Source organism: Prionailurus viverrinus, unplaced genomic scaffold, assembly GCF_022837055.1.
Source record: "Prionailurus viverrinus isolate Anna unplaced genomic scaffold, UM_Priviv_1.0 scaffold_33, whole genome shotgun sequence".
Taxonomy (NCBI): Eukaryota; Metazoa; Chordata; class Mammalia; order Carnivora; family Felidae; genus Prionailurus; species Prionailurus viverrinus.
This window is the reverse complement of record NW_025927604.1, coordinates 3,161,246-3,187,499: the sequence shown is the minus strand read 5'-3', so window position 1 is coordinate 3,187,499 and position 26,254 is coordinate 3,161,246.

Here is a 26,254-nt window from a genome sequence, read left to right as displayed (position 1 = left end):
CGCCCCTCCCTAAAATGCATTTAATACACTTCTTGTAGCATTTAATTACTGCCAGACACTCCTTAGCTTCTGAGGAGACAATGGCTAATAGGACATAAAATGTGTTCTCTGGGAGTTTGCACATGCGCAGTGGAGAAGACAACAGAAAATAATGGAACATGTCTAGAATACAATGTTAGAAGTAACAAATGCAATGAAGAAAAAAAAAAAGCAGAGTGAGACAGATACAGAGTGGCCAAGGGTTCTGTTTAAGAAGGTCTTTCAGAGAAATCTCTGTAGAAGTAATACTTGAGCAGATGACCCGAGTTTACCAGAATTCTTGAGTCTTAGAAAGCTCCATGCAAATGCCACGTGTCCCAGCCCTAGGACACCCCTCAAGCTTATTCGCCAAATCAGCGCATCTCAAAAAAGACATCTCTGACACGTGTCAGTAAATTGTAATGAACACGCGTGGGCAAGGATTCTACGTCAACGTTTGTCTTGGCAAGTTAAAATGTCCTATGCGCTCCACATTGCTATTGAAATCCATATTAAACGAAAAGTATTCTTGCTGTTGTGAAATGCACGCATGTGAGGACACAGATACGGACCCCTCTCTGTAGACATTACGCGTCAGAATGCACTTTGTGTTGATTTAAATGCTCACACGGCTTGTTAGCCAAAAATTGAAAATTCGTTTTGAAAATTCATTTGGACAATAGCAAGTGCGGTGTTTTAATTATTTTATTTATTTTCCTGAGACAACCTGCGCATCTCCTGCGTTGCATCTTTCCAAATCTTTGGTAGCAGACACCTTGCAGCATCTAAAGCAGATGGCCCACGAATTTGAAACTCCCATATTAACCGAAAATATTGGAATACGGTAAAAGTTGAATTAATAAAACTCTACGCAAACATCCAACAAAAACAAGCGCCTGTGCCAAATTCAATAAATACTCAGGCGGAGCTCTCCACGGCTAGGTCCTGCACAAGCTGCAATAAGTCTATTCTTCAGGGCTTCTGTGGGCCTCAGCATGGAAGCCAGATGGAAAATTGTACGTCATATGGCCCTGGGAAGATGGGGCGTATTTCTACCCCAGTTATCAGGTTCCCGGGCTCTGCGTTTAAACTCTAACAGGGACAGGTCCAAAGCGTGAACTCTGTGATTTTCCTGCAAAGATATGGTGCATAGAGTACATCGGCATTCTGGAAGGGACCATTCCTTGTTGAGAGGGGGGCTGTCCTGTTGACTGCAGGGTGTTTCGAGCAACCGTGGCCTCCACCCACTAGAGGCCAGTAGCACCCCCTTTGCCTCGAGTTGGGGCGATCCCAGAGTCCCCAGATATTGCCCAATATCCACGGGGGGGGGCAAAGAGCTTCTGTTTGAAAAGTGCTGTAATAGAGCTTGTGTAAATGACACTCTGAGGGCTACTGCGTCACAGGGACCACACCCAGCAGACACTGGGTTTACCAGATGCCAATGCCTTTAAAGGATATTTCATTTTTCATAAAAATAAAATGTAACACAACATTTATTTGCCTGCCATTATTTTATATTTTTAAATTCAAGTCAAAGTTCCTATAAATGTTTGGAAGAAAAACAGGAATCCCAATATTGCCCCCCTGTATTTCTACATTAAAGTGGCAACATACATACGTGGCACGAATAAGTAACAGAATGATCGAGCCAAAAGGGGGTATTTCCTGCCTTGTCCCTCTGCCCCGTCTACCACTCCTCTGCTAGGGCTCCCATTCAACATCTGGTAAGCTGTACCTGGTCGTGTTGGCCCCAGAAGAAATGGACGTCTTCCAGCACGGTGACTTTGTGTTATTCACCCAGAACACTGATCTCTAAACCCATGAAGGCACGAGAGACATAACCCAGCCACTGGTAAAAGCAATGGACATCTCTGATCAATGATAGTGCACGCATCTCTTGGCGATAACAGCTTTTTAATTTACACGCAACTAGAAGACATCACTCTCTAGTAGTAGAAATTATTGTTAGAAATGAATTATTGTTTCAGGTTCTATATTTTCAAGCGAGACACAAGCTGATATGGTTAAAATATTGTCTTCTTAATTATTATGTTAATTAATAGCAGAACCAGATTGCCAACCTAGCCCGTTAACACTGAAAACACAATGCCTTGTCAGTTAGAAAAATGAACCTCTTGCAACAGAGATCATCTCATCAATCCAGTAAGCAAGTGTGCTCCCGAGCAGAGACCGTGGGCATGTGTGGTTTTTCTGCACAAGCTTCCACCTGCCTCTGAATCTCAGCAGCTGGCAAATCCCAAGGGATCTTTACAGAATCAGTCTATCAATAATTGGTGATAGATTCAATCTGCCAGTTTATTTTCTCGTGTTCTCAAAAATACAGTGAGTGTGCTGAGGAAAATTAAATCATGTAAAATGATGTGCGTTCTAAAGCCACAGGCCCAGAACATGGTGTTGCCAAGCTTTAGCAATGATAGGCAGAGGGTCGCCTGGGCGCCTCGATTGGTTAAGCATCTGACTTCGGAGCAGGTCTCACTGTTCGTGGGTTCGAGCCCCCCATCAGGCTCTGGGCTGACAGCTCAGAGCCCAGAGCCTGCTTCGGATTCTCATGTCCCTCTCTCTCTCTCTGCCCCTCCCCTGCTCACACTGTCTCTCTCTCTCTCTCTCTCTCTCTCTCTCTCAAAAATAAACATTAACAACAAAAAAAAAAGAACTGATAGGCAGGGATCATTAATTACTTCCTCTGGGTTTCTCCTCATTCACCCAATGCCTGACGGGAATACCAATTGCCCAAATATTCCAAGAGTTGTGAGTCATATGTGAATTGTTTTATCAGTTACCAACACAAAAAAGTCAAATTTATGACCCAGACTAAGATACACATTTATACATAGTCGCAGGGAGGAACTATGGATTCTGATTTACAAGTCCTCCTCTATCAAAGCAAGATGGAGGCAGCCAACATAAATGTAAGAAGTATGGGGTTTAGCGCAAGACACACGAGGCTTGAGCTCTTTTTCGAGAGATTTGCGTATCCATTATTCTATTTGTATGGTTTGGAAGTGGAATTTTTCCATAATAACTACTTCTTTATTAACAGCAACATTAAAAGCATAGTCATATACTTAATATGACTAATGAGAAGAGAGGTTCCAGACCAAAAAGTGATAATTCAGCAATTATAGGTCCTTCGTAAGCAAGTGGTTTAGGCACAAAATGAAAAAGGGTAAATATTAAATGTTCTAAAGCTTCCTTTGGAGCCTGTCGGGTAACGTCAATGGTAGCCTCGAATCAGTTTTGTGACCGCAAACTGATGTCTGCTGCAATGTGCCCTTCCAACATAAGTTTTATTTGGATTCAAATGTGGCCACACCGAAGATCCTATCATAAGATCAAAATGAGTCCGTATCAGCCCCGCCTTGGATCTCAATTGCCATGTGCCCACTGCCCATCCATGAGTCTCTGTTCATAATCACACCCCTCTCTCGTGCTCCTGATGTGTACGTACTGTTACCTGAACATCCTACAGCAGCTGTAACTCCACCTGTGCCAAAGTGGATTAATCTTCTTCCCTTGCTCATGATGTCTCTTTTCCATTCAGGCACGGGCTCCAGCCATGGGCCAAGTTGGACATAAGAGTCCTTCTTGACTCTTTCTCCACCTCCTTTCTCCACCACCCTCCATATCCCACCTTGCAATTCTGCTCATGATGTATCTCTCTGATTTTTTCCAGGTATGCTGACCCGGATGCCCTCTCCACACCTCCCACGACCGCCTAATGGTTGTCCCAGACCTGGCTTCACCAACGTTCACCTTTCTCTACACTGAACTCTCAGAGCGTCCTTCTCAAACAGAAGTCTGATAACACCAGTCTGTTCTTCAACTTTCTCATTGGTTTCTTGCTGTCTTCATAGCAACTTTTATTCCCCCGGTGAGGTGTGCAAGGCCCTCCCTGCCTGGTTGCCCTGTAAGGGCTCAGCCCTGTGCCCAGCACCCTCCTTGAGTGGAAGGCAGCATAGCTCAATCTTTGCCCTTTTGCTCACATCTGAGGGTTTGCATAGCTGACTACCTCCATCAAGAACGTTCCCTCCCTTCTCCTCTACCTGTTAGAATTATAATTAGTGCTAACTCTGTGACACATTATTGAGAATTCCCCACGTGCCCTCTACCTCTCCTGTCACACATTCAAATCACTGAGTGCATGTCCCCACTCAGGGATATGTGCTTCTGCACTGGACAGATGTGAACAGAAGGTTCAGAGAAATGTTCTCCCCAAATGTCAGATGACTCACAGGTAGACTTAAACACAGGTCTCTGACTATGAAATCCTGGCTACTTCCATTATGCCAAGCTGCCTTTCTGAAAACCCAAGTAAGTATGATCTCATCCAGGAAGTCTATCGTGATGACTGCTGTGCGCTGAATACTACAGGCCCGTGAACGGAATTAGTGCCCTTGTGAAAGACCCCAGAGAGCTCCCTCCTCCCTTCCCCACTGTGAGGACGCAGCAGAAGGCGGCCGTCTGTGAACCAAGAAGGGGACCCTCACCAGACATTGAGCGCCCTGGCAACCTGATCTTGGACTGCCAACCTCCAGAACCGTGACAAATAAATGTCTTTCAGACTTTGTTACAGTAACAAACCAGCTAAGGCAATGACCTCCATGATCTGTGCTCACAAGCACATCTCTTGTGACATCTTGTTCGATCCTCTGTACACACGTCCGCTTGTCTGCATGGTGAGCTCTGTGAGGAAGGTGAATGTGCTGTATTTATGTGCCCCTCACCGACCAGCACAGCTGCCCTAGGAATCTGAAAATACCGAATGAATGTTCGAATGAATACATTCATAGATAGAACCGGATAGAAAGCTGGAATGGAGCATGAGTGATGGCTCACAATGTGAACATCTCCATGGTGAAATAAAGCCTTCCATCACCTAGGGACACCCACGTGAGCACACACTCACGTGTATACACATCATCAGCGCATGTTCCCTTCTGTAAGGCGACGCTCTTGGTGTTACAGAAAGAACGTGTACTGATTATGTAACTTAATAATATATTAGGGAGACAGTTGGGAGGTTAAAGTTGTTGGAAAACCAGACAGGGTCTGTGTTAGCTCTCTGCTTTCTAAGTGGCTTTAATTAAACCCTGTACACGTCTCCCCTTTCTGTGTTTTGGATTCTGTCTCAAACTAAGGAACTACAATCCTAAATGAAACGCGCAGCCCAGGTAGAGAAGTCAGGGAGCCAGGGCTTTTAGAGCAGGGCTTCCTCTGAGATCGTTATTATTTCTCTTGCCAAACAGGCACCTTTTCGATGCGGTTTCTGTCTCCGTCTTAACCATGTTCACACACTTCCCCACAGACTGACATTTTCCTCCAGATATCTCCCTAATTACACGATTCATCTACCACTTGAAACACCCTTACTCGCACATACCTCTTAAGATTTTTCTTCCCGGTGCCCAGAAATGTCAATTAAAGAGCTTCCAGAATGCTGTCTCAGGACCTACCTCTAGTCATTGTCCCTCTGAAATCAGAATTTGAAAACCATTGCGTGTCAGGTTGGCAAATATCTCCGCCACCATGAGTCAGTGTGTTACAATTAATATTTCAAATCAAAAATGTTAGCATGCCGAATATCCTTCAAGGGAATCGTTTACTCTCTCAGTGCATCCGTGTGATTTAATCAAATGTCAGTGTGAAATAGGAAACGCTGTGTCTGGGGGCTTTGGGTTGACATTTAAATTCCATTCGTATCTACCTGTTGTAACATGGACTTACACAGTGAAGAAACCAAGGTTAACCATCTTTTGAAATAAGTGAGAAGTTACATAACTTTTACCTAAATGATAAAGACCTTTAATAATGAGGACTTTTTTTACTCTCGACTCTACAGTGCTTTCTTATGTTTTGTTATTTGTGGCATTTCAGATTTATCTTGTGGAAGGGAAGGACCTTCTGTGTTCCTCCCTGTGATCCGTAGGGAATGTTCTGCCAGCTGGACGTGATTTTATAGCCAGGGTAAGAAATACTTTTAACTGGCCAGAATCCTTCTCAGGCTCCATCATCTGGCTCCTTAATATAGTAACGTTAATGGTGATCAAGAGATCACTTCTATTTCCATTACTTTAGAAAGTCTACAAGACCTTGGCCAGCGACCTTCCTTTCTAAGGCTGATTTTAGCCACCAACCTTTCCGAATTTGAAGGTGTCCCTCGGAAGTCAGGATTGGTAACTCGGTGTAGACCTGATTCTAAGCACAGAGGGCCAGCAAACTCACACACGTGAGGAGACGGTCAACGTGAGGAATAGAGCGGTGTCGACGCGTGAGCTTATTGCATCAGAGTGTGGTGGTTCCAAGGGGAAGAAAGCGTGTGGTTCAACATGGGATCAGCCAGGAATCTGGCAACACTGGGCTCTGCCATGGGAAAGACTGAGCCCGATACCCTCTTGACCTGTTTCTTGGAGGTTTTAACAGATCCCGCTTGCAGAATCGGGCTTATTCACAGTTTTGGTTAAGCAAGCAGAAAATAAAATGGTTATGACTGTGCCGACTTTTTAAGGAAATTGAATACGAAAAGCACTCCCTCAATTACAAAGTACCTTCCGTTTTCCCTTTTAAATGTGCAACCACACTGTCTATTTAAAGTTGGCCATGTCTAACTAACATCAATAAGTAATTTCTAGGGAGTATGAATTTTTTTTACCAATGAACGTTAGAGAGTGGGGGATTTTCTAAATAAATCAAATTAAAAAGAGGAAATTGAAGTGGGGAAAAAAAACAACAATGTTGTAATGAGTTTGATACATCAAAAACCGTACTGTCGGCTCCTTGATGGGCATCCAGGATTTGAGTCACACATTTAACTCTCAGTTTCTCTGAAAGCAAAGCGAAAGGAGGCAGGTGATTATCAATATCTAAGTGGAAACTCACAGCTCAGGAGGCACGGTTCCTGCCTGTGCCTTGACTCCCCAACACCATCTCTTCTCTGTGCACCGGAGAGAGTTCGGGTAATTCTCCAGAGTGCTCTCAGATTCAAACCGATCATTATCTGATAGTGACTCATGAGGTACCTGTCTAGGGCCTTCCTCCCCTACTAAGACACAGACTCCATGATATCAGAGGTTTTGTTTTTTGGTTTCCATTCGGTTTACCATTTCATCTCCTGCGCCTAAAATGGAACCCGGCACAAAGTAGATAATCAACAATCATTTGTCGACGGAAGGCGGAAGTGAACGAGTGTCAATAGTTTGAATTTCCATCTGGCTCGGCTCTTGAAGTGGCCAAGGGGCGGCCGGGGTTAACCCAGCGTGCCAGCGGAGGGGCGGTGGCGTGGCCTCCCTTCTAGACCTGCCTTTCATGCACCAGGACCCTTGGGACGCGTGCCTTCCAACGCCATCTGTTTCAGCATCTGTGAGTCCCCATCATCTGTGACCCCTGAATTGATGAGTGTGTACCTGCAAAGTAGGCATCTGTGTAAAACTTTCTGGTTGAAACTGAATGAGCCGGTCGCTCGTATCTGGGCTTAGGACAGCTCTTGGTGAAAGTCACGGCTGACTGTATTTGTTTTCAGGGATTCCCGTGCCTGCTGTCACCGCGCTTTCCCCCCCTTGGTCTTGCACACCTTCTGCCTTTATCCTTCACCCTGACTCCAGAGTCCATCCCCCACGACCCAGGGGGGTGTGCTTTCTCCCACGCCTCTGCACTCAACCCCCCTGTCTCAATTTTCAGGTCCTGCCTACAGTTCAGGGACTTGTTGGCAGTCATGAATACATGTTCACAAATCCGTTTAAGTGTCTGGTGGATGGGCTTCCAGAAACATCTCCGCATGGTCTCTAGCTCTCTGCATTTGGATGCGTATAGTGAGTATATCATGAATACAAAAGGTGTAACCTGCAGAGAAGAATTACGAGACCACAGAAATCCACTACAAACGAGTAGAATGCCCAGGCAGGCCCACAAATCCTGCTTGAATCTTCACACGATGACGGGAAGTTTCTCCTGAGCATCAGTTGGAGCGACTCGGGGTGGCCCGTCGGTCCTGTGACCCTGGTCCCAGGTGATACACCTGAGAGGCCTCGGGTCCACCGATCTCTGAGTCAGAGGAGGGGCCGTGGACCAGGAAGGAAGACCAGGTTGTCATTTGTGCTTAAATCCATGGGGACCCCAGACACGGGCCTGTCTGCAGATTTCTTCTCTCTTTTCTCGTTGTTTTTAAGGACCTTTGGTTGTATAATAACATCCTCCTAATTTATGCATGTTCTTTTAAATCAGAAGCTTGGGATTTTCCTTGAGAGTAAGGATATGCTCTTGGCGTAAAAGGGTCTCACATTTCTCAGTGCCTTGGGCGAATTTCCATTCCTCTCTGAGCTTTCGCTTCTGCATCTGGGAAAGGATAACTCACATTGAACAATGTAATATGTAAGGTTCCTTACAGGTGTAAGTTTTCTTCTGGGTCGGTTTTCATGATTTGCTTTCATAGTCTTAGGTTTACAGGAACTGTGTTAGGAATACGTCAGGGAAGGCGGAAATACTTAGTTTAATATATGAAAACACTCACACGTGAGAATTATTATGATTACTTGTGGGAACACGTTTACTCAGCAAGAATATTCTGACCCGTCACCACAGGCACGGCACATGTGTTAGGAGGAATCTACGAGCGCTGCCCTTGAGGAGCATATAGCAAAATACGGGCCCATCAGTAATGATGTTGCAAAACTGCACAGGCCATAAGGCATTCGAGTGGCCCGGAGAAACAGCCGGGAGCGGGTGGGAAGGACGATACTCTGTTTGACGGTGTCTGTGAATATTTCAGGCGGGAGGAAGCATGTGGGTTGGACCTTGGAAATGTGTAAAGTGCACGTGTAGGGAACAGAATTTGGACTCGCCACCCTGAAGGATTCGTCTAAGCTAGGTTACAGGGGCAACATGTGGAGAAGACAGGGGCCTGTCTAGCAGCCGGCCAGAAGATGGGGAGCAAACCACCGGGAAATCCCTGTGGGTCAGACTGTGACAAGTCTCTACCTGCGGATCGCAGTGGGAGAGCTGGCAAGAAGAAGGTCAGCAGATGACCAGTTTTGAGCACGTTACTGATTTTTACAGATAGGTAACCAGATACGGGTCCCCCTCCCCCTCTGTCCAAAAGTAGAGTGTTCCTATGAAACCTTCCTTAAGCCAAAACGACACAAAGCAAGAAACAATTGGCGTTAACTTACAGGGAAACCTTTTTCAACATTCCCGGACACCACCCTTCCCAGAGTCCCGCGGAGAAAAAACAGCTCTTTTAGATATATCTGATAGCTTCGGACATCTCTTGCTGACAGATGTCCCGACCGAACCAAGATCACGCAGTGACACCAGCCCAGAGCCCTGGGGCTGGAGGCTGAGACGCGGGGTGTGGTTGGGGGAGGTGGGCGGGGCCAGGTGCACCTGCCGCTAAGACAGCTCGCCGCGGTACCAACATTGCACTCTCCTCTCCTTTCAGCCTTTTTGTCCCTAGAAATGAAAATTCTCTTCAGGTTTCTTGCCTTGAGGGACAAGAGGAATCAACGTAGGTCTTTTATAAAAAACAAAACGACGCAAAGGGAGCGTTTGAAAAGTAGGGGGGCGGTGACTGTATCCGGATACTTGGATTGAATCAGAAGTGAACGGGGTAAAATAGTACTTGGCAAGACGTCTTTATGGTCAGTCAGTTAATATTGTCCCTGTTCACATGACTTTGGCAATTATTAAGCAGCCACTAGCAGGCCCCTTTTTCTTCAACATCTCAACCACTACCGACCCCTTTTTTTTTAACTCTGATAGGAAATACCTAAAGTTTATCCGTTTTTTTTTTAATTTTTTTAATGTTTATTTATTTTTGACAGAGAGAGAGAGAGAGAGAGAGAGACAGAGCATGAGCAGGGGAGGGGCAGAGAGAGAGGGAGACACAGGTTCCAGGCTCTGAGCTATCAGCGCAGAGCCTGACGCGGGGCTCGAACTCACAGACCGGGAGATCATGACCTGAGCTCAAGTCAGTCGCTCAACTGGCTGAGCCACCCAGGCGCCCCAAGTTTATCCCGTTTTTCATCTGATTGCCACAATCTCAGGACTCTGATTTTTTTTTTTAATATACCTAAAAGTACACATCTTTCTTATTTGGGGAATGTAAAGGCTTAGCAGAGCAGATATTGGCCGGAGCAGAGACCCTGGTGTGTGGGCGAGAGAGTCAAGAATCAGTTCAGTCCACACGAAACCAGGAAGCGTGATTCTGGATGTCTGTATGCCAACTGTGAGCGATTTGACTTTTATAAGTGTGCCTGAAGAGGTGAATTACATTAATTGCACCGTTATAAGCATCTTGTTTCTTCAACATTGTTATTGATTAATAAACCAAGTAGTTGCACTCCCAACTTTCTAACTAATCTCTCTGTGCATTGAAAAATAATCATTATTTTGTTTCTTTGAGGACCCCGGGGACTGATGATTGGTATATGAAGACCTTGAAGAATGGTATTTTTTAAAGATTTAAATCCAATTTAAATCTATACTTACTTTTTTAAATTCTGCAAGCAATTTTAAGCTGTGGAAATTTAAGTTCACCAATATATCAAGCATTAGATATACTGTTATATTGGGGAAACATTACGGAAGTAAAACTCATACGTTAGGTTTTCCTGTCCACCCTCCGGGATACAAATATGGCTCTCGAAATGTGCAGGTTAATACCAGAAGGTGACTCTTTTCATGAAGGCGTGTTGCTTTGTCATTGTGAGAGAAAATGGCTTAACCTCGTGTCCCCTTGGCACGTGTGAGGAGCTCGCCTGGACGGCACGCAGTAGGCGCTCCCTGTCTCTAGAAGCCCCCATGGTTTCCATCACACGTCCCTTCCGATGGTTTCAATGGCAGTGGTCACTGGGAATTGCTGAGAGGGGCCAGGGAGAGAGAAGATGGGTGTAACTATAAAAGGATAAGGAAGACAGAATGACAGGATCAAAGAATGCCCTGGCCGGCAATAAATGACCCATTTGCAGCGAGTTTCTCTGAACTGACTCAAGTCATAGGCTTGACAACTAGAGTGATCTCTGATCCGTCTCCTTTCTGGAGTCATTCCACAGCAACAATTGTGACTATTTCCATAGGAATCTCATTATAAAAAGAGACCTCAATACTGTACTGATAACTAAAGCATTGAAAATAATAGTAACAATAATAATAATAATAATAATAAATCAGTAGCTGATCATTGTATATGTGCTACACAACTATTGTTTTCTCTTTTATTATTAAATTCAGGCTGTTTTGAAAACGTTGTGTATTGTCATATAATCACCAAAAAACGCACATATATGAGTAAAATCGTGTGTAACGCTTTTAACCATTTCATCATCTGATGCCATGGACAGTTTTAGTATGTAAACAAAATCATATAGACATCATCTCACTATATAAAACTTTAATGCACTCAAAATAGTATGTTTTTTTTTATTTTAAGTGGCTCTTTTTAAATAGTGAGAGACAACCATATTTTTTAATAGAGTAATAGCATTTAAATATAGTTTGCTTGAATGAAAGAAAGAAAGAAAGAAAGAAAGAAAGAAAGAAAGAAAGAAAGTTTTTCCTACAAATGTTCTAAAAGGTCAGAAAATGAGTCTTTTTTTTTAATGTTTATTTATTTATTGTGAGAGAGAGAAAGAACTCAAGCAGGGGAGGGGCAGAGAGAGGGAGAGAGAGAGAGAGAGAGAGAGAGAGAGAATCCAAAGCAGGCTCCAGGCTGTCAGTACAGAGCCCGACGTGGGGCTCAATCTCACAAGCCATGAGACCATGACCTGAACTGAAATCAAGGGTCGGACGCTCAACAGACTGAGCCACCCAGGCACTCCAAGGAATGAGTCTTAAATTGATATCATTTGGATGACAGATTTTTCTGGCTAGAAGATTAGTTAAGGAAATTAAAACAGTAAGAATGTTAGAAAATAAGTTTTCTTTATTTTCTATAGAGACTGTTTTCCTGGTGTTCTGAAACCAGAAAGCCTTTCTCAACCTAAGCAAGGAGGGTTCCGGAAGTAAAGGCATTAACTCTTCTCTCCTGACTGGGATAAAGACAGAGTGGCGTGGCTTTAGGAGCTGATGTCAGTGGGAATAGGCAGGACACGATGACAGGTGGTGAGTAAGGAAGGGGACCAAGAGCTTCGTGACAGAGACATCCACTTCTAGGCTCGACCCAGACATTGAGTCAATAGACAAAGTAAATACGTACATTGTGCAACTTGGTGGAAGGCATGGAATGCTTAGCATCTCAGAGAAAAAAAAACATAGTGTGTGAGAGAGACAATGCGGTTAAGTAAGAGACCAAAGGAAAGCCTCCAGAAAGCAAATTTTACAAACTTATAGCAAGAGATGCAAAACTCTGATATTAACTAGATATTACCACTACAGAGACAATCTGTGAGTTTGGGGAAAATGCCTTTTACACTTACTCTACAGTAATATCAAAACCTCCACGGTTTCCTAACATAGACGCCTATCTTGCCTGCCCTCACCATCAAATTTTTTCTTCCTGCCGTGGGCGCATCTCTCCAGCCTCCAGGCCCTGTCCCGTATCCATTAGGCAGTCTAGGTGGGGATTTGCAAAGCCTGGGGGCTCACGTAAGTGACTGAGTCCTGAAAACCTTTTGGATCCAGAATTTAAAATTAAGAACAGCAAAGTTATAATCAACAGGCGATAGGTCCGCAACACATACATTCTGTCAACTTCACTGTTAACTGTACCTATGATTCCTAATCTTTAAAAAGTTCGTTGTTTGTACCGGTTCAGATGCTAATTTTTCTTGTTTCCATGCTTGGTTAGCTACATCACCTATAGGGATTGCTGGGAGTGTCTAGCCAACCATAACTAATATCTTAAGAGGCTGACTATAAAATTCCTTTAAAAATTAAGACAAAAAATTCATTTTTATGCTGATATGGATTCCCTGAGTGTATTTTACAAACTCCATGTGTTGGGTGTGGGAGACTGGTCTACACAGAGACCTCTCAGACTTGGAAACTGCCCCACCTGCTTTGGGAACCTGGTTAACAACTCATTCCTCGACGTGCTTCTCAAGTGTCAACTCTTGCAAAAAGCTCTCCCTAATCCCCTTAGACAGTCCATCATGGTCCTTACTCCATTTCCCTGGAGGCTGCCACATTCTGCTGTAACTGCTGTGCCTCCCTCCTAAACTATGAGCTTTGCGGGAGGTGGGGTAAGGGTTGCCATCAACATCTTCTTTTTATCCCTAGAAACTTTCAAACTTCCTGAGATTTTATAGAACTTAATATTGATTGGATTGAGCTAAATCTAAAGACAGGACCACCAACGTGAAAACAAAAATAAAAATAATGTGGAAAGAGAAAGGGGCATTTCAAGACCTAAAAAGCACAGTGACAAAACCAAAGGTTGCCGTGAATGTTTGACCTGTTGGCTAGAGGGCGTTGGCCATCACGACCATCGACCCCCAGTAAGGAAAGACTGAGGAGGTCTTTCACTCACCCGACTTGTGCTGAGCACTTATTCTGTATCATGGACAATATTACTTGACGAGGACAGAGAAACAAATATATATCCCCTGAAAGTCCACAGCCGGTAGCAAAAATATACTGAAAGCTTAACCCAAATGGTACAGTAAAGACACATACACGGTAGTTTGGGAGAACCAAGGAATTAAGCATTTTGTTGCAGAAGGTTAAAGGAAACTTCAACGAGTGAGTAGGATTTGTGTTACGTATGGGAGAGTAAATAGAACACCACTGGCTGAGAGCGCTCAGCTGGTCTGCAACAGGCAAAGGTCGGATGGGGTGGGAGACCCCAAATAGTCCTGCATGACCGGACCTGAGAAAGGTTGGCAATCACAAGGGTGCAAGTGGGCACGTGGGGTGGTCCCAGGAGGTCAGGTCCTGAATACTAAGCTGGTGCTTAGTCCTAAGTCAGGTGTTCCACCTTTCACGTGGACATGTGATTGTACAAGTATTCACACCTATATCTCTCACACAGGTACACGGGTATAACTGTGTAGCCCCAAACATATATAAAGATTGATATTTGTGAGTGGAAGAAAAGGGAAATTTCTGAAACCATATGGTTTTTATTCAAATCCTAGCTCTACCCCTTAATGACCACATTTAACTTTATTTATTTATTTATTTATTTATTTATTTATTTAATTTATTATAGTTTATTTATTTATTTATTTCTTATAGGTTTATTTGTGTATTTATTTATTTATTCATACTGAGACAGTACGAGAGGGGGAAGGGTAGAGAGAGGGGGAGAATCTCAAGAAGGCTCGGTGCTGAGAGCTCAGAGCCCAACAGGGGCGGGGGGGGCTCAGTCTCACAGATGGTGAGACCATGACCTGAGCCAAAATCAAGAATTGGATGCTCGACCGATTCAGCCACCCTGGCGCCCTGAAAATTTTTTTAGTTAGCTTCAAAAAGTTTCGTTCTGGGGGCACGTGAGAGGGTCGGTCGGTTAAGTGTCTGACTCTTGATCTCAGCTCAGTTCTTGATCTCAGCGTCACGAGCTCAAGCCCCACCTTGGGCTCCATGCTGGCATGGAGACTACTTAAAAAAAAAAATTTTTTTTTTCACTGTGTTTTGAACCACTTTAAGTTTAGTCAAGAAATGTGAAAGAGAAAAGCATTAAGAAAAAACATAGTGCTGGGTAGCACCAGCTTAAACACCTGTAAACGAAGGTGGCGACTCCTTTGGAAGATTTGTATGGCGTTCGTGTGAGCACTTTCTGATCGGCACCATACAATAAAATGAGCGTGCAACAGATACCTATGAGGTGTGAACAATATGCCGGGAACCATCTGTGCCTGAGAGAGTTACAGGTAACAGCATGTTGGATCGAGGTGGTTCTCAGGACGAAGTTTAGGACAGCCTGCATTCCAAAACATGCCAGTCGAGAGTAAGGTCTACACCTTGGCTTCTGACAGTGAACAAGAGCAGTGTCTGTGATCCTTCCGGCTGAGATGTCCCTTCCAACATGATGGATTGCAAAAAACACGGGCTTTGGGCTCAGCCGTTCTCGTTTACGACTCCAGCACGATCAGTTCCTGAGTGATTTTAAGCAAACCAGCTACTGTGCTTCTGTTCCTTCACTGGGAAAGTGAGGCTAATACCCACTCTTAATCCTCGAGCCCGGCACAATATGTGACATATAGGAACACTGTCTATTACTGGGCAATCCTATTATTATTAGTGAATCTCCAATTATGTATCACTTCATTTAGGCTGCTGAGATATCCTGGCTCTCTTCTTTTCTATTTCTCCCTCCACGTACAGCACACCTGCTTGAGAGCACAGACCCCATGTACCCTCTGTTGCATTCCCCACGGTACTTGGCAGAGTTAGGGGACGCACGTTTAAGCCTATGAGTTTGTTTTACAGGCCGAGTACTATACACATAGCCCGTGGCAAATCTCAGAAACGATTTGGCTTCGGGAGATTTTGAACCGCCTACTTTGGGAGTCCTTCTGCCCCGGGGCTCCCAGACTCCAGACAGTTCCGCAGTGGTTATTCCCACTTAGATATCTCGTGTGAAAGTCAGACTTTGGGAACCATAGCTGTCTCCCCAAAGACTCTTTCATTCTTTCAATAACATGGCATTTTTGCTTCAAATCTGAGCTTTCTTCCCCACCCCCCCCCCAACTTCAGCTCAACCTAAATTTGCCTTGCAGAACAGCAAGCCCATATCTGCCCATTAATCAAACCTGGAATAAACTCACCGCCATATTGTGTCTCCCTCCTCCACTCCTCCTCTCTTTGAGCTTCTGGTTGTTACTTTAACAAACTGCTGATTTTTAATAACATAGGTGAACCTGCAACACGAACTAGACCAGATTTTATTTGTCCCTTTTGCCAGATTTGGGCCAGTATAATTCTTGCCGTTACGTCTTGAGTACCAAAAAAAACAATATGAATAAAATCATTTTTTCAACTTGCAAAATTACGAGCCTGGAATTAAGGGTTGTTTTAATGGTTAGTTGATGATGGAGCTCCCCTATTTCATCATAAACCGGCTGTACCCGCGCTGGCCCCAAAGCACGCTTGTCCCACCCAAGTAGACTTCCAAGAAAATCTCTGATGGGGCACCAGAGCCCTCAGCATCATCAGGAGCCAGGACCTGTGCCCGTACAAAACCTGAATCCACGAGGTCTACTGGCAGAAGAAACAGTGCTGGGGTGGGGGGTGGGGGGGGTTCTACCTTGACCAGCACGTGGGAAATGGAAGGGCAGGAGGGGCAGGGGCGGTGGGCTAGGCTTGAACCCAGCTCTGTGGTCGCTTAGCTGGATAAGTTGAAGGTGAGTTGCCTCGCTTCTGTGACTCTGTTTTTCACCCCCAAAACTGAGCACACCATTAGTTTCCCGATTCGTCTTTTATGAAAAAACAAAAACTAAAACAAACAAACAAACGAAAACCAACCGGCAAGCTGCTTTTCACGTGGTGGTCACCAAGTAAGCGCTTCTTCTTGTGCTAGATGAAAACTCACTTCCTCTTCTCCATCTCTGGACAACTTTGGTTTTTTTAGCAGTTATGTTTTAAACTGAAGGGAAAGTTTTCCCAAGAGCTACAACTGCTCTCGGTTAATCCTTCAGGCCTGAGAGCGTCCGTCCACTTGATTTTCCTTGACACATGAAATTAGTTTTCATGTTCTCCTCGGCCTGTTTTCCATCAAGCTAAAGAGTTGGAATTTCTTTAATGAATTCTTAAAATACATGGTTTATAACCTCACACGCTTGTGGTTAATCACATCCACACAGCTTCAGGTTTGTTGAGATCCTTCTTACAAGTTGTGGGCCTGGACTTGGAGAGATATTATGGCTGGAGGCAAAAAGCGCTAATAGTCTAGCCAAAGCCCTCCCAAACTTTTAGGTACTTGGTTGGCTGGTGAATGATAGAAACACCACCAAAGAGGAGAAAAACAGTTAATTTACTGTGGGAAGGATCGTTAGTGTCATTCCCTTGATCAGTTAGATGAATGCTGGTCATCAGGAGCTGATTTTGAAGGCATCGATTGATTCAGACCAGGATTTTCCGGAGAGAAAATTAAACTTTGGTAGGTCAACTGGATTTGCCAATTTCAAATTCCGGTGAGTCTTGAGCCAAAGGAAAACCATCCATGAAATGCTTGGTATACCTAGAAGCTTTGCAACGGTTAAACACTTGAGTACTTCTAAGGAACGTTTGAGTGATAAGGACAACTATATTGGCAAAATTTAATTGTTTGGAGTTCTAATTGTGCATGAAGGAAGGTGAACCTTGCTGCCGGGACCCTCTTGCAGCCACGGGTGCCCCTTGACATCGATGGGAGCTATGGGAGGTGACATGCTTTTAGGGTCTCTCTGACCTTGCATGGGAGAATGAAAAGCCTTGTACTTTGGAGGAAGAGTAACGTTGGATTTATATTTTTTCTTTTTAAAAAAAATTTTTTTTAACGTTTATTTATTTTTGAGACAGAGAGAGACAGAGCATGAACGGGGGGAGGGTCAGAGAGAGGGAGACAGAATCTGAAACAGGCTCCAGGCTCTGGGCTGTCAGCACAGAGCCCGACGCGGGGCTCGAACTCACGGACCATGAGATCATGACCTGAGCCGAAGTCGGACGCTCAACCGACCAAGCCACCCAGGCGCCCCAGATTTATATTTTTTCTAATGACACATGTAACTTTTGCCAGCTTCTAAAACATGTGAGCTTCATCTTGCATATATGTAAAATGTGAACGATAACACTGATCTCAAGAATCATTAAGAGTACGTACCTAGCACCTCTCCCGTGGAGCCTCCTTTGTTCTTGTGAAGAAATCTAGGTGGTGCTGCCCATAGCTGGTCTTTAAGTGACCAAAGAGCATAGGGTGTGAAAGTAGCAGACACCAAAAATGGGTCTTAGTTTTGCTGTTCAAAAAAATTTTTCAGGTTTCTACACTTCTTTATTTATTTATTTTTTATTTATTTTCTAACATTTATTTATTTTTGTGACAGAGAGAGAGCATGAACAGGGGAGGGTCAGAGAAAGAGGGAGACACAGAATCGGAAACAGGCTCCAGGCTCCGAGCTGTCAGCACAGAGCCCGACGCGGGGCCCGAACCCCCGGACCGTGAGGTCGTGACCCGAGCCGAAGTCGGACGCTCAACCGACTGCGCCACCCAGGCGCCCCTCTACACTTCTTTAAAAACAAACAGAGGGGCGCCTGGGTGGCGCAGTCGGTTGAGCGTCCGACTTCAGCCAGGTCACGATCTCGCGGTCCGGGAGTTAAAGCCCTGCGTCAGGCTCTGGGCTGACGGCTCAGAGCCTGGAGCCTGTTTCCGATTCTGTGTCTCCCTCTCTCTCTGCCCCTTCCCCGTTCGTGCTCTGTCTCTCTCTGTCCCAAAAATAAATTTAAAAAGTTGAAAAAAAATAAAAATAAAAATAAAAACAAACAGAAAACGCATCTTTTTTTTTTTTTAGTTTGCGATGATCCATCCAAGCACTGCCATATGCAAAGGCTTGCTCTCCACGCTGAGATCCTCAGAAGAAGACACGTAGAGAACTTACCTTCTGAGTGCAGACTCATCACACAAAGCAAACACACAAAGAGGGTCATTTTATGTCGACAGTTTAACGAAGAAGCGCTACCCGGAGGTAATGCTTTGTATAAGGAGGCCAGGGACACAGGTGACACTTGAGATTTATGTGGCAGCGAACAATAGTTGTGGGAAACACTGGGGTCGAGTCACGATGACTGCGCCTAGTCTACGGGACTCACGGTTTATCGGACGAAACATCCAGACTCAAAAGAGCGACGATAATGGTTATAACACATCGTTGCCATGAACGAATTTGACTCCTGCTCATGGTGGACCCACATGGACCAGCCACACCTAGGGGAGTGTATTTAATCCCGTGAGTAAACTGAGGGAAGTTAACTAACTATACAGTGGGGCCAAAAGCCACTTCATAGTGGTTGATGGCACAGAGTGTGAGTCGGTGAAAAGGACTGTGTGACACATGTTGCCCCCTATGGACACATTATTTAGCCGTAGACGTCTGTCTTTTCTCATTCGTAAGATGGAGATACTAAGGTATGACGCTTAATGCCATTTTGTTGCCAAAATGTACCGAGATAGTATTTTCAAATGCTGCACGACTTTAAATCTGTGCACCGTGATATATACATCCGTATACATATATGTACAGTATTTACATATAGAGACATACACATGCGTATATGTGATCATTATATAAAATACATTTTTTTTTCCCTGAGCTGATATAAACATCGCAGGAAATGAACCTGCATCCACACAGTGGGCCAGTGAATGAAATGAGCAGGGTTTTCATCGGAAGCAGAGGCGAGAAGCCCAACTTGCTAAAATCAAATTGGGACACTTTTATTTTGTCTTACCAGGTTTTCTGGCTTACCTGCAACTGTAAAGAAGAACGTTTTTGCTGCCTCAGGACTTAGCGATGATAAAGTTTTATTCTCCTATGACATTGACAGAGACACCAAATACTTGGTGATTATCATTTTTTACGATAATCCAAATCTATTATTATACTGTTCTGATAGTAACCATCTCTGAAGTAAAAGGCAAAAATGCAGTCCTATGGAAACTAATGATGCCTGCAAATTATATAAAAATATCGAAAGCTCTTTAGATTTCCCAGATGGTTTCGGCAAAGGCGAACTCAACATCGACTCCACATGAGGATAAAGTTGTGTTTTGATGACAAGCGTATGCATTTCTAAAGGTAACCTAACTTGTGGGAGGGCGTAAAAGAAAACAAGAGTAAATGACCAGGACTTCGAAACGTTTAGAAGATGGCAATCTTCACTTAGCACGCCATACTCATCATCGTGCTCTCGAAACTGCTTCCTCGTCATGGATGGAAGAGACTTTAGTATGTATATTCCAGGTTTCAGCTCAATACCGGGTAAATACATGAGATTTTCTTAGACCTTAATCTCGGACCCTTCAGATCATTCTAACGTAAAAATAAGCCTCTTTAAACTGTAAAGGATCCTACAAAGGGATTTCAGATCAAGCTGGTGGCATGATGAAATGATTAAATCACTGGTCTAGCTGAATGGCTGCAGGCCATTAAGAAAGATGCTACTATTGAATGGAACCAGCAAAACCCTTTAATTACTGATTAAAGATATAAGCAAGTGACAGGGGCTACAATTTTAGCCTTGGGCTTCATCCTTCCTGTTCGTTGTCATCGGCAGAGTTCCACCACAGATCTCTATTCCAAATGACCTTTTAGTTAAAAGAAACACGAAAGAAAGGAAGAAGGGAAAACCCTTCAATTTCGTAACTATTCTGTGTACATATATATACATACAGATATCATAGTATCTATTTATCTAACTCCCTATAGACAGAAAAACATGAAAATGCCGCAAGATACACAAATCAGAGAGACCTTCAAATGGAATACAGTAAAGATAAAAAGAACAGTTTTCTCTGGATAGGGGGATTATACGTGATTGTTTCACTTTCTTATTCTGTGTGTCCTTCCTTCCTTAATGAGGATATATTACTTTTGTTATTTGAAGAAAAATGAATCCTATCATCATGTGTTTTGCTGCTGACTTCTTCAGACTTTAGGCACAGAAATTCTTTAGTGCTAACCACTTTTAAAAGAATGTAACTGCTATAATCCTTTCCTCGCAATTGACAACCGTCATGTTACGTATTATATTAGTAGTTAAAGATATATCATTCCTTATAACTCGATGTCGACACACAGGGCATTTTTTAAAGATGAATCACTTTGTACCTTTCTCGAATTTCTAGTAAGTCCCCCCACCCACCCACCCCGCACCACCACCACACCAGTATGTTTCAACTGAAGCAGAGCGTTTGGCATCTAGTAGGTCGGTAATAATTGTACCCTAGGTTGTATGAAAGGGTAAGAGAGCTTTTTCTTTTCCTTTCTTTTCTTGTCTTTTTTCTTTTCTTTTCTTTTCTCTTCTTTTCTTTTCTTTCCTTTTCTTTTCCTTTCTCTCCTTTTCTCTTCTCTCCCCTTCCCTTCTCCTCTTTTATTATTTGTTTTTTACTGAGGGGCTTCTGAAGAATGTTTAGCAGCAATCGTCCGTCCCTGGTGTATAAGGGAAGTATCTGGATGGGACAAGTCTAGAGGCAAGAACACCAGTTAGTTGACATTCGACTTTGTTTGACTCAGTGACACGTCCACTTCTCTCTCGAGCTGATATCTAACCCACGCCTCACTAGTTATCCGTTTGTGACTCGTGTTCCCTAGGTCTGTTGCAAGCTCTTTGGGAGCAAGGAGTGTATTTTCTGCTTCTGGGTCTTCTGTCCCTGCACAGAGCCCACCACTTCTCCCTACCTTGTAGGAGAAGCCCGGAAAGTGTTCTTAAAGGCGTGACTCACACTAGTGTAGTCCGGTGTAGACCCAAGAGTTAACTGAATGTGCTTGCCCTCCTGAGTCGGGAAATAGAGTAAAAATCATTTACAGATTTCCTAAGTGTAAATCGCACGTGTAATCCTGGGTAAGCCCGATGTGACCGAAGTTACCAGCTTTGGGGTATGAATTGAACTATCTGGGTTGCTATGTTTTCTTAAAGATTTAAAAATTAATTGAGGTTCATTCTGCATTTAGTCAAGAATGGTCTCTTCTTTGCCGCGCTCAGTATTATCTCCCCAGTCTGGTTGGGGGAAGAAGATTACGCCGTTCTCAGAAATCAAAAGGAGCACAGTGTCCCCTTCTCTATTCCCTGGAAAAGTTCCTATGAGACGGAATGATCTGCTTATTGTGAGAAATTGTAATGGAATCACTTCTACAGATACTCAGCTTCTTGTTTTCTTTGTGGGCATGCATTTAAGCTCGTGATTCCACTTGTTTAATGTTAAATAATTATTTCTCTGGGTAGCTCATGTCACCCATTTTAAGTTATACGCCTTCTAGGAATTTGCCTATTTCACTTAAACTTTCAAAATGGCTGCCCTGAAGATTTTTTTATTCAGTTTTTCATTTTAATTCCCGTGTAGTCAACATACAGTGCTGTATTAGCTTCAGGTGTACAATACAGTGATTCAACACTTCTCTACCTTACTCAGTGTTCATCCTGAGACGTGTTCCCTTCATCCCTGTCAGCTCTCCCCACCCCCCACCCACCTGCCCTCTGGTGACCATCAATTTGTTCTCTGTAGTTAAGAATCTGTTTCTTGGCGTGTCTCTTTCTCCTTTTTTTGCCCCCCCCTTGCTCGTTTGTTTTGTTTCTTAAGTTCCACATATGAGTGAGACCATATGGCATTCGTCTTTCTCTGATTGCCTTATCTCGCTTAGCATTATACTCTCTAGCCTCAGCTATGTTGTCACCAATGTCAAGATTTCATTTTATTTGTGGCTGAATAGTGTTCCGCTGTGCATATACACTGCCTCTTGTTTAACCATTCATATAACGATGGACACTTTGGCTGTTTCCATATCTTGGCTATGGTAAATAATGCTGCTATGAACATAGGGGCGCATGTAGCCCTTTGAATTAGTGTTTTTGTATTTTTTGGGTAAATACCCAGTAGGTCGATTACTAGATCATATGGTATTTCCATTTTTAACTTTTTGAGGGACCTCTATACTGTTTTCCAGAGCGGCTGCACCAGTCTGCATTCCCACCAACAGTGCATGATGGTTCCTATTTCTCTACATCCTTGCCAAACTTGTTCTTTCTTGTTCTGACAGATGTGCGGTGATATCTCATTGTAGTTTTGTTTGCATTTGCCTGATGATGAGTGATGTTGAGCATCTTTTCATGCGTCTGTTGGCTGTCTGTATTTTTTCACTATTTGTAGACAACATGATATGATATACAGAAAACCCTAAACACTCTACCAATAAACTACTAAAACTGATCAATTAATTCAGTAAAGTTGCAGGATACGAAATCAATGTAGAAATCCGTGGCATTTTTATATGCTAATCATGTCCTAAAGTTTTTGATGGCATTTTCCTATTTTTTTTTAAACTTAGCTGTGTCTGCAACTGTTTCCTTTTTCACTAGCAATATTATCTGTGCCTTATCTTTTTTTTTAATTTTTTATTTTTAACGCTTATTTATTTTTGAGACAGAGAGAGACACAGCATGAACGGGGGAGGGTCAGAGAGAGAGGAGACACAGAATCTGAAACAGGCTCCGGGCTCTGAGCTGTCAGCACAGAGCCCGACGCGGGGCTCCAACTCGCGGACCGTGAGATCATGACCTGAGCAGAAGTCGGACGCTTAACCCACTGAGCCACCCAGGCGCCCCGTGTGCCTTATCTTTTTATTTCATTGATGAATCATATCAGAAGGGTGTTAATTATTTAAATAAACTTTTGAAAGAATCTGAATAGTTTCAGTACTTGTAGGTTTATAATAATGTTGCAAGTACAGTACAGAGAATTCCATATGTCAGATGCGTATATTTGAGACAAACACAAAACTAACATGAATACAGTATTATTAGCTAAAAGCCAGATATTATTCAAATTTTCCTTTTTTAAAAGACGCCCTTCCTCTGTCCCGGGATCCCATCTGAGACCCACATTACATTTACTCACCATTCTCTTCACCTTGCTCTGCTGGGCAACAGTTTCTAAGACTTTGCCAATTTTTCACATCTTGATAGTTTTGAGGTCAGGTATTTTTTAAAATACTCCTCAGTTTGGGTTTGCCTGACGTGTTTTACATGGTCAGGTTGGGTTACAGGATTGGGGGAAGAGTCCCACAGAAAAGAGATGCCCCTCTTATCACACCATGTCAAGGGTCTGTGCTGTCAACATGATGTCCTAAGAGATGTTCCCCTTGACCACCTGGGTAATGGCAAATGTGCCATATTTCTTCACCATAGAGTCTCTCCTGTCTCCCCTCCCACACTCGGTTCTTTGAGGCAAGATACTAAGTTCCACCCCACTGGGATGGAGGATGGGCCTTGAGGTAGGGAATTAAATCACTTCCCAGAGGAGTGGGCATCCACATACATTATTTGGAATTCTCCTGTATGGAAGATTTGTCTCTTCTCCCGTAATTATTTATTCAGTCATTTATTTATCATTACGGATTCTGGATATAGATTTTGTACTGGTTATAATCCAAGACTGTGCTACATACCGTTTCTCTAATTGTTCTACCTTCGGCCGTTGGGGGCCACTTCAGTGTGTCTCCTGTGCGCCTTCAATATACCCCATACTTTGGTTTTCTGAGCACATCCTTCCTTTGGGGAAATATTAAATGATCCAGGCACATTTTCATTTTCCTTGACCCAGGTCTAGAATCAGCCATTTCTCCAAGGAGCTTGTGGGGCTTTTATTAGTTCTGTTTTTCTAAGTTTAATTAACTTCTGACTTAATTGCTTTGTTTTCAGGGAATGTGCTCTGTACTGTATTGTTCTGTTTTGTTTTGTTTTGTTTTGTTTTTGGAAATTTGTTATTTCTTACTCTACGGCCTAGCCTCTGGCAAATTTTTGTAAATGTTTTATGTATGGTCTGGAACAGCATTCGATAATTGCTGGGCGCAATATTTTCCTGAATATCTAATAAATCAAACTTGTTGATATTTATTTTCTGTGTTCATGGATCATTTTAACCTCTGGGTGTCCTAACCTAGCCTGAGAGAAGAAAGATGTAACGAGACCTTGCAGTATGATGCTGGATGTGGTATTTATGTGGTAATTTTGCCGTATTTTCATTTTGGCTCATTTGAAGCCATTTAATCAGTGCACCCAATGAAGGGATGTGACTTGTGAAGCAGGGGCCCCGGTGCCAGAGGGGCGTGTAGGACCCCAGCCACTGGTGAGGACGTTAATAGCTTCTTCCCACTGGCCTTCCCCGCTTGCCCCCTGTAGAAGAATGGGTCCTGCTACAACCTCACAGCAGGATGGGACAGGTGCCTGGACTGAGTGTGAGCCAGAGGCACTGCCAAATGTGCCACAGTGCTGCCCTGCTTCTCTGCCCTAAGACAGCGTGGGGTGCGTGCCCACCCTTCCCGTTGCCACGTCCTTCTGGGGGCGGAAGGTAACGGCCCAGTGTGAGCATCCCGTCCTGAGACGACCTAGGGGGCGAGGGAGGGGACCGAGGCTGCAGGGGACAGGTGTGAGGACCCGAGGACCTCTCCCTACAAGTCAAGAGCACGTGTGAGCTGAAGCTCCAGATCCCCAACGTATGTTCCACTGGATTTCAGTTACGAAGACAATTGCAAATGTAATATAGTTTACAATGTCACTATTCTAATTGCTATTTTATTATTGAAGTATAGTTAACATACAACGTTAGCTTAGTTTCAGGTGGACGACACAGTGATTCGACCGTTTGGTACATTGTGAAAAGCTTGCCACAGCACGTGTGGTCACCAACGGTCACCCTACGATGTTATCGCAACATTATCGACGATATTCCCTACGCTGTATATTTCATCTCTGTGACTTATTTATTTGGTGGCTGGAAGTCTGTACCTCTCAATCCCCTTCACCTATCTGTCCTGTCCTCTCTAGCAACCACCTTAAATTCAATATTTAAAATTTGAAACTGACTAATATAGAAAAAACTCCACAGGGGTCCTTCTGAGAACAGGGTTCCTGATGGCGCTGGCCACGCCCCCGAAGGGATTGCACACGACCTTCCTGCTGTATTTCCTGTTTTGTGTCTTAACATTTACTAAGTCTTTTTGGTTTTTATTTGCCAAGTGTATCTTTGTTTTTCACTTTTATCAATTGTTGATAGTTTAAACTATCAAATTTAAATTTGTGTCTTTTACAAGCAATATGTAACTTCGCTTACTAATTTTTTTCACATTCATTTATTTTTCAGAGAGAAAGAGAGAGACAGAGCACGAGTGGGGTAGGGGCAGAGAGAGAGAGGGGGAGAGACACAGAATCTGAAGCAGGCTCCAGGCTCTGAGCTGTCAGTACAGAGCCCGACGCGGGGCTCAAACCCACGAACCACGAGATCATGACCTGAGCCAAAGTCAGATGTTTAACTGACTGAGGCACCCAGGCGCCCCTACTAATTTTTTTGAGTTTGAGGTGTTTTTGTAATCTTAGTAGAGTTTTCCTCATTTGTCTTTGTTTGCATTAATGAACATTTTGTTTCAACCATTTTACTTTGTGTTTTCTGTTGTCATGATTTTTTTTTTTAATTTTTTTTTTCAATGTTTATTTTTATTTTTGGGACAGAGAGAGACAGAGCATGAACGGGGGAGGGGCAGAGAGAGAGGGAGACACAGAATCGGAAACAGGCTCCAGGCTCCGAGCCATCAGCCCAGAGCCC